The sequence below is a fragment of the Heterocephalus glaber genome, unplaced genomic scaffold (genome assembly GCF_053883595.1).
Source record: "Heterocephalus glaber isolate CG9 unplaced genomic scaffold, H.glaber_assembly_v1.0 deba00001523, whole genome shotgun sequence".
Taxonomy (NCBI): Eukaryota; Metazoa; Chordata; class Mammalia; order Rodentia; family Bathyergidae; genus Heterocephalus; species Heterocephalus glaber.
Window position 1 is genome coordinate 1,005,582 of NW_028258327.1, and position 9,276 is coordinate 1,014,857.

General features: G+C 42.0%; 1 protein-coding gene across 7 annotated transcripts in view; it reads right to left on the reverse strand.

Moving 5' to 3' along the window:
* Sytl3 (synaptotagmin like 3) overlaps positions 1-9,251 on the reverse strand; it is a 95,248-nt gene extending 85,997 nt beyond the window's left edge. For all 7 annotated transcript variants that reach the window (XM_021251976.2, XM_004874547.4, XM_087187903.1 and 4 more), the window contains exon 1: positions 9,050-9,251. The gene's annotated coding sequence lies outside the window, so the exon portion shown is untranslated. The remainder of the gene's footprint in view (positions 1-9,049) is intronic.
* Positions 9,252-9,276: the final 25 nt, after the last annotated feature.

Here is a 9,276-nt window from a genome sequence, read left to right on the forward strand (position 1 = left end):
AAATCACTGCTTTCACTGTTGACGCTGAGCATTTTCTCATCCCAGTAGTTCTTGCCCTCACCCCCACCTCCAAAATGCTATTTAGAGTCAGAGTTTAAACAATGAAATAGCCATTATTTTCATGACTTCTATATAGAAGGGCAGAGATGAGAGTTAATGTTACTGATTGGTATGGTTACTCCTCATAACTGTTGTTCCTGTTTTTGTTGTACCAATAGCTATTATTTATTTAGCACTTCTAAGCCAACTACACGTGTTATTTTCAACTAATCTTCACTGCATCTTTATGAAGTACACTCACTCTGAGAAAGAAGAGAGCCCTGGAGCAATTTACAAATAATTTGCCTAAAGTCATACCACAACCTAGGTCTGTTTGTTTAACTCTGAAATGTGATGCTTCAATTAGGCAGATAAGTTAAAATCTCTGCTCTCTTGGCTGAGTAAATTTTTCTGCATCAATTCTAACTTCTTAATAGATCTATAATATCTACTGTACATTTTCCCCCTGAAAGTCCCTTACTTTTCAAGATTGTTTTGGAGGGGTACTGGGGATTGAACCCATGGCCTTTGCACTGAGCTACATCTCCACTCCAACCCCCTTTTAATTTTTTGTTGTTGTTGTTGTTTTGGCACTGGGGATTGAACTCGGGGACCTTGCACTTGTGAGGCAGGCGGTGGCACCACTGAGCTAAATCCCTCCCCCCCTTTTAATTTTTTGTTTTGTTTTGGTACTGGGGATTGACCTCAGGGCCTTGCGCAGCAGGCGGCAAAACCACTGAACTAAATTCCTGGCCCCACTTTTAAATTTTTGAGACAGGATCTACTTAAATTGCTAAGTGGCCCAGTCTGGGCTCAAACTTTCAATCCTCCCGCCTCAGCCTCCCAAAGTGGTGGGATCACAGGCGTGTACCATTACAATTGGTTAATTAGCTTTTTTATTCTAAAATTATATTTATGTTCTACTTCCAAATTATGGTGCTTGCTTCAGCAGCACATATACTAAAATTGGAACCAAACTAGAGATTATAGGGTGACAAAAACAATCTGAAGTTGATTTGGAGCAAAAAGTAATAAACTGTATGTATAAAAATTTATAAGCCAAAAGAAAAAAAAACAAATAACATTCTACCTCCTAAATAAAAATTCACAGTATAGCTTTGGGATAGTTTCCTGGTTTGTTTTTATCTAGTTCTGAAGCTGTTTCTTCCATGGCAATTATATCATTATTCCAATTTAAATGCATATTATTCAATAAAATTACAAATCATCTGTCTTCTGATTTATTATTGTTTTTGTTTCCCACCTTTTCAATGTCATCAATTTAAGGAAAGTCACAATAACTGTAGTCTCTACCCAGCCCAATTCCAAATGACTTGCTCCTGTGCAGACATGGATCCTTACCTTCATCTCCTTAGAGGCAGGGGAGCCAGAGCAAGCTCTGGCGACAAGGAAGCCAGTCCTTCTTCCTAGACTGAGCTGTTTCTCTTTCCTTTCTGCACTGGCTGAGGCAGCCCATCCATGTGGCCAACCTGAGAACTTCTATGACTACACCCGAACCACACCAAAGCGCTCTTATGGGCCAACGTTTTATGCTGTCAACTGGAGGAAAGACTCAGTTGATCTGATGAAATGTTTCACCCTTTCCAGGAATACTCCACCCCCAGGCCAGCGTGTTTTCCATGTGTGAGAGGTTTCACATTGACCACAAGTGTGCATGACTGCAGTACCCATCAAAGGACAACTCCTAACGCAGAGCCAGTTCATAACGAGACTAGCATGGGCTTTCTTGGGGTAAAGTTTTTTTTACATGTATACAGAATGTTATACAACTCATAAGCACTGTGCTGAGGTTTGAATGTTCCCTCCCACACTCATGGTAAAATTTATTTGACATTGAATTAACAGTATGGCAAGGTGGGATCTCTAAAAGGTCATTAGACCATGAAGGCTCTGCCCCTGTGAATGGATCGATGGTGTAGTCATGGGAGTGGTTTGCTAACTCAGGAATGGGTTTCTTATAAAAGGATGATCTTGGGCAGGGGATTTAGCTCAGTGGTTCGGCCGCCTGCCTCGCAAGTGCAAGGACCTGAGTTCGATCCCCAGTACCAAAAAACAAAACAAAACAAACCCCAAAAAAGGATGAGCTTTACCCCCTCCTCCCTCTCTTTGACTCTCTTACCCCCTGTTATGGCTTGTATCTAGATGTCCCCCCAAAGCCTCATGTAGTCATGGGTAGGGCTTTTCGAGGTGGCTTTATCTAGAGTGTGTGATGCTGGGGTCAAGAATGTGATGCTAGGATTGATTCATGGTGTGATGCTAGGATTAAGGGTGTGAGTGCTACAGTATCCTGGATAAAATATAAAAGACAGAAAGAGGGTTTCTCTTGTTGCTTTGTGTTTGTCACTTGCTGGTTCACTACTTTGCCTCTTGCTGCCTTCTGCTTTGGTGCCCTCTGCCTGCCATGAACTGTTTCTCCTCTGCAATGCCCCTCTTCCATGCCACCCTGTCTTGGAGCCAGCCAACAATGAACTGAAATCTCTATAAACTGGGAGCTAAATAAACCTTTCCTCCTTTATCTTTGCTGTATGGTATTTTGTCTCAGCAATGACTAGAAACTAAGACATCCCCTGTCTATCCCATCCCCTTCCCCCATAAGACACCTTTCACCATATTATGACATAACAGGAATGCCCTCACCAGGTGCAGCATCTTGACCTTGAACTTCCCAGTCTGCAGAACAGTGAGAAATAAATTTCTGTTCTTTATAATTACCCAATCTGTGGTATCCTGTTATATAGCAGCACAAAGTAGACTAAGGCAGACAGCTTGATAAATATTCCCAAATAAACACACTCCATTAAGAAACAACATAATTAACATAAACAGCATCCCCCTTCTCCCAACTTCCAGCCCCTCCCTTCCTTCCTGGAGTAACTATGGCCATGACCTCTAACACCACTGATTAATGTTTTGTACTTTATATAAATGGAGTCATATAATATTAACTCTTTTGGGTCTGGCTTCATTTTGCAGCATTATGTTTGTGAGATTCATCCACACCACTGCATGTAATTATTGTTTCTTCATTTTTATTACTGTATTGCATTTCATTGTGTTTGTAATTTATCATCATACTATTTATAGATATTTGTGTTATTTATAATTTTGTTTACTATGAATAACATTGTTACATATATTTTTATATAGTTTCTTCAATGAAAATTTGTCACATTCCTGTTGTTTATGTGTCTAAGAGTAGAATTTCCAGGTCAGAGGAATATGTTCCACATTAGATGCTGCCAAGCAGTTTTCCATAGCGGTTATCCTAATTTGCACTCCTACCAGTAACAGGTTCCAGTGACTCCACGTCGTCATCAACACTTAATATTATCTGTCTTTCTTTTCTTATCTATTTAGTGGGTATGTAGTAGTCTCACATTATGGTTTTAATGTGCATTTCCATGTAGGTAAGCAATGTATCACTTTATATGTTTATAGGCTATTTAGATATTTATTTTTGCATAAGATTGTTCAAGTATTTCATCTGTTTTTTAATTGAGTCATCTGCCTTTCTCATTGATTTGTAGAAGTTCTTTATATATTCAGGATATAAGTCCTCTGCCAGATATCTATCTATATCTATGTAAAACATAGATATCTTCACAGGTCATCCATGTCCTAAACTCCTCTTCTTAAAAGGATACAAATCAGATATCCCCACATTCTGAGAGCTTTTTTCCCCTTTCATTTAATGGGTCCTTTTGGGGGTCTCCATCTTGCTCCTGCAGGTGAACTAGTGTGAATTCTAATTAAGATGTGTGATTTTTGCTCAGTCAGCTAATGGTGCTCTGGAAGGCCACACTAAATCTTACGACCCCTTCTGGGCCTTAGTTTCTTCATCTGCACCTCAGGTTCACTTTGGTCATCCCTTTAGCTCTTCAACTCTGAAGTCTCATTGTCCTGTGCCTGAGGATGGTGAGCTGAGATGGAGAATTTCATTGGGTGAGGAGCAGTGGTGTGCAGGAGGATGCAGGGAGCTTCTGAGGGTCAGAATGTCAGAAAGGAAAACTATATTAAGCCGGTGAGCTTTGGAGTGAGACAGATGTGAGTGACCTTAATTGAATCACTCAGCCTGCCCCCATTTCCTGGTGAAGGTCACAGGCTTCCCTTATAGCTTAGGCTCATTCCATTCATTCACCCTCATTGTGCATCTGTTGGGTACCTACATTGATCACTGTTGAGGATCCTCTGCCCAAGTAAATCTTCAATAAGCAGTAACTGCTTATTTATTTCATAGTAGAAAAACTGGTTTATAACATGAGATGCTGAGTCAATCCATTTAGGGATATTTGGAAGAAAATGCTTTTGGGATGAGAATCACCATTTCCAAAGTGGGAACAGAGATTTGCTCAGGCTGCTGTAACAAATGCCACAGAATGGGCAGCTTAAACAAAAATTTATTTTCTCACGATTCTGGGGACTAAAAGTGGACAGATTGGATATATATCTGTTCTGGAAGTCTCACTCCTTGACTTGAAGATGGTTATCCTTTTCCGTGTCTTCATAGGTCATTTATGTCCTAAACTCTCCTTAAAGGGACACAGACCAGGGCCGGGGTTTTAGCTCAGTGGTTCTGCCGCCTGCCTTGCAGGTACAAGGTCCCAAGTTCAATCCTCAGTATCAAAAAAAAAAAGGACACAGACCATATTGGTTTAAGGCTCAAGCATATGACTTAGTTTTACAAAGTCCTTTCATTAAAAACCCTATCTTCAAATAAAGTCACATTCTGTGGTGTGAACATATGATTTTTTGTTTGTTTGTTTTTTGAGACAGGGTCTTGCTATGTAGTTCAGGCTGGCTTTGAACTCACTATGTAGCCCAGGCTGGCCTTGAACTCACAGCAATCCTCCTGTGAGTGCTGAGATTACAGGTGTGCACAACCTTACCTGACTCAAACATATGAATTATGGAGGGGACATAATTCAAACCATAATACAGACAATACTAAGAGCATGTTAGAACTTCTCATTTATCTTTCAAAAGCTAAAATTTAACTTTACTAATGTTAAATAAATGGATTTATAAAAAATATATTTACAGTTGACTGTATCATTTAAAAATAAACATACCTTTAGGATACATGTTCAAAAGTTATTCCTGCTACAGGGGCATAGTTAAAGAAGTTTGGAGAACAATGGTCTAAGGCTTTGGGCTACAGGTCAAGGAACTGGCAAGGAAAGAATGTACCTGGGTGCTGAAATTGAACACATACGATTACATCTGAAAGTAAAGTAAGGGGACCAAGGGCTGGCAGAGGGCTGGGGGTTATGCTGGTTAGCACTGAAAAGGCAAGGCAGCTGGGCTGGTGGCTCAGATGGGAACCACCAAGATGAAAGCATGGTGGAATCACAGGGAAAGCTTCAGCCTGCAGTGCGTGGCAGGTGGCATTGCCCCTTGCCTTCAGTGTCTCGATTCTATTAACTCAGGTGTGGCCAACGCCTGGCTCTGGTTGACATCATGTGTACAGAGGTGGCACATGCCACTCCAGAGCACTGCTTAGCCAGTACTCAGGTCACAAACCCTTTCCCTTGATGACCCCAGAGGGCAGCCAGAACAACAGTTGGTACAGAAGCATTTCAGCACAGCTGTACCAGTGCCTCCTGCATACCAGACCCAAACAGGGGCAGTTCTTAGCTAATCTCCTCAGCCTGCAATTTCTCAGCACAGGATTCTCACTTTAGATGGGTCAGCCAGAAGTTTATTTTCTTTCCCATTCTATTAAATTTTTCAGGCTTGAGTGTTTTGACATTGCTCTTCCCCTCCTTTTCCTCTTCCTCAACTTAGCACAATTCCACAGAATATCTCAGGGATGCACTCCTAGCCACAGGAAAAGGGAGGAACCCAGCAAAATCCATAGGATTTTGGTTGTGAGGGGCTGCAAATCATCAACAGCAGAATAGTACTGAAGTATCATGCATGTTACTTGTTGACAATTTGTTGATCACTATGACTATTCAGGTACATTTACTAAACAAAGCTATCATCATTTCCAGTCCCTATTTCAACAGAGGTGTTTTGACGTCTTTTGGTGCTGAGGATCAAACCCCAGGCCTTGCAAATGCTAGGCAAGTGCTCTACCATAGAATGACTCCCCAGGCCCAGAGTTGGTATTTAAGAGACTTAACTCAAGGAAGAAACGTGACTGCACACAACACTTGCCAATCTGAGACTAACCCCTAAATTGGAAATCAATCCGCCTCACTCCACAGACCTGCTACCTAGAAACTAAGCATTATTCTAAAGTGTAATGGAATACCAGAGACTTCTAGCAGAGCGAGTCAATGTGTTTATGCTGCAGTGCTCCTGAGGGACAGCCATTCTTAGAAGATGGAGGTGCTGGAAACAGTCACTATGCATTGCTAAATGCCACATAGGTTTAAATTCCTCAGCCCTACAGCCTGTACATCAATCGAGTAGAATGTGATACCACATCTCTGTATTTTCATATTATGTGATGTGTGTGACAACATCCCATAAGCCTAGGGAATTCAAACCCTCCTATTAATAAAAATCAGTTTTAAAATATTCCATAAATTCCATGTCTTAGTCAACTGTGCCGTGCCAACCACAGCTCAGAGCCTGCCACAAAGGGAACGTTTTGATGTATGTGTGTTGAGTAAGAGAACAAATAGTTCAGAAGATAAACACACCAACTCATCCATTTATGGGGAGATTAAAAAAATACCAATACCATGATCATTTAACCAGTTTACCCTAAGCGTCACTCGGGCAGCGCATTTGTTCACAAACTGACTATCCCAAGCATCACTCGGGGGATGTCAATTCAACCAGTCCATTCTTGTATTGAATACATTTGATAAAATTGTATTTTTATATTTCCTGTTACATTATCTTATAAAAATTAATGGAAAATTCAAATGGGAAGGGGAACAAAGGAGGAGGGAGGGAGAAAGGAAGGAAGGGACAAGAAAAAAGTGAAAATAGAAGAAAAAATGGAAGCAAAGCTTTTGTACATAGGGAGCAGATGGGGCTTGAGGTGGGGGAAGGGACAAAATAAAATAAAATTTAATAAAATAAAATAAAATGAACTTAATCTCTTGCACACCTAAAAAAATTAAAGGAAAAATGCAATTTTTGGTCATCCTGTTTTTAAATAATTGGACTGGTAAGTGGGAATGTCCTTTGAATGTCCTCTTAAAATTGGAGAGTGGTACCCAATGTCCGTTATGAAGTTATGTAAAAATTTTTAAAAGGTACATTTACATGTTTTCTGCTAATTTATGTGCTGCTGGTGATCTTTATTTATAATATTATTAAAGACCTATGCATTCATAATGTATGATTACAGCAGCCATGTAGGAAATTTATTTGAACTGGAAAGTTTCTAAAAGACTGTGAAGGAAATAAAAAAGATGTCCCAACAGTCACACTCTTCAATTGCAGGTGGTCACTCAGGACCTATTGACTTTGTTTTTCACCTAATTCCAAGAAACTTAGGTAGGCAAACTCAAAGTTCACAACAAAGTAGCAGAAGAAATTTAGGACGGAGTTAAAAGGCCTTTGTTTGCTCAGGATCGCAGTGGGACTGAGGGCCTGGAACCAGGTCACCTGAAAGAGGGCCTCAGGGATAGTTAGGAATGGCAAGAAGACAAAGCAATGTTAGAACTAGAACCCTATGTAGACAGAGGCGCAAGACTGCAACACTGGCGAGTTGAAGTCAGGTAATAAGAAAAGAACCTAAAGTTCAGAATCTGAGGAGCAGGAGACTAGGGGTGGGAGCACAACCAGCCTGCCCACATGTTCAGGACACAAGATCTGGGTCTACTCTCCCCTCCTCTGGCAGCCCTGTGTCCCACAAGGAGGCATTCCACTCCCTGTTCTCCATTTGGGTCTGGGACAGAGCTAACGCCCCTGGGAAAATCATTCATTCATTCATTCAATAAATTTTAACTGAGTGCCCATTGTGGGCCAGGCACAATGTCAGAAGAAGGGATACATGAGGAAGTAAAATGAAGTCTGCCTGCAAAGAATTGAGTCTAGATGGAGAGACACCACACACACACACACAGAGGTCACCATAAATACATCCTTCTACAGTGAGAGGAATGCTAGGAATGAAAGGCACAAGAGGCAGGAGCAGAAAATAAGAAGGGCGCCGGCCTTAGATGGAGAGGTCAGAAAGGGGTTCTCTGCAGAGGAAATGTTGAGCTGTTTAACCTGTTAAAGTTAATTATCTGAAGACCACCAGGAGCAAGTCTGTAGACTACTAATGTTGGGATTACTGACTCAGGGCAAGGCAGAACGGGACAGAAGTTCCCTCGGAAGAACCCCAGTAAAACCGTGGATCAGTTGTCATCAAATCTAATTGAGAGATACCAACCTTGAGCTAGGGCCAGGAGGCTATAGTGTAGGAACAAAGGCTGCTGATGGACTGAATGTGGAGTTCGAAGCTTAGTCTGCCAAGTCCCTGGGATCCTTACCATCCGCTCTTCCCCGGGGGAAGTGCAGCAGGTTCCAGCAGTGCAGCTTTGGAAGGGTAAGGAGTGACAGACAGCCCAACTTCGTTTTTGATTTTGTTTTTGTTTTGGTACTGGGGATCGAACTCGGGTCCTTGCACTTGCGCAGCAGGCAACAAAACCACTGAGCTTCCCCAGCCCTAAATTCAAGTGCATAGAAAAAGTAGATTCCAAACTCAGCATACATGCAAACAGGCGCACATGCCCCCAGCCCCTCATGGGGAGGAGCCTCCAGGGCGCAGTGTAATTGCTCATTTCCCCCAAAGACCCCTGGATACAAGTCTGTATCTAGGTTTGGCTCACTCTGGTTAAGGAAGCCAGGGAGTGTGCTGCACTTTACAAGACCTCCCACCCAACCTACGAAAAATTTTTACAAGGTGCTCAAAGGAAAATTTTTCATTTACTGCGTACGGAAAATTACTTCTTTAAAGTTTCGTTCAGATAGCTAAAGTATGTATCCTAATCCTGGGTAGCCAAGGGGACCCTAATCAATATTTCACACTGTACCTTACCTTCACTTTGCAATTGGTCACTAGCTGTCCGAGCCCGAGAAAGTTCCAATTGCTCCACACACTACGAGCTGGAGGGAGGGGCCAGGATGACACTTCCCTCCCACAACTGGAGTTTGGACTTTTGCTTAGTATGAGTGCCTGCAGTTTAGAGGGTCGCCAGGCTACCCTGACGGCGAAAGGAAACCACCACCTCCCGGAGGACTGGGGTGCACCTCGGGGCCCCGCCC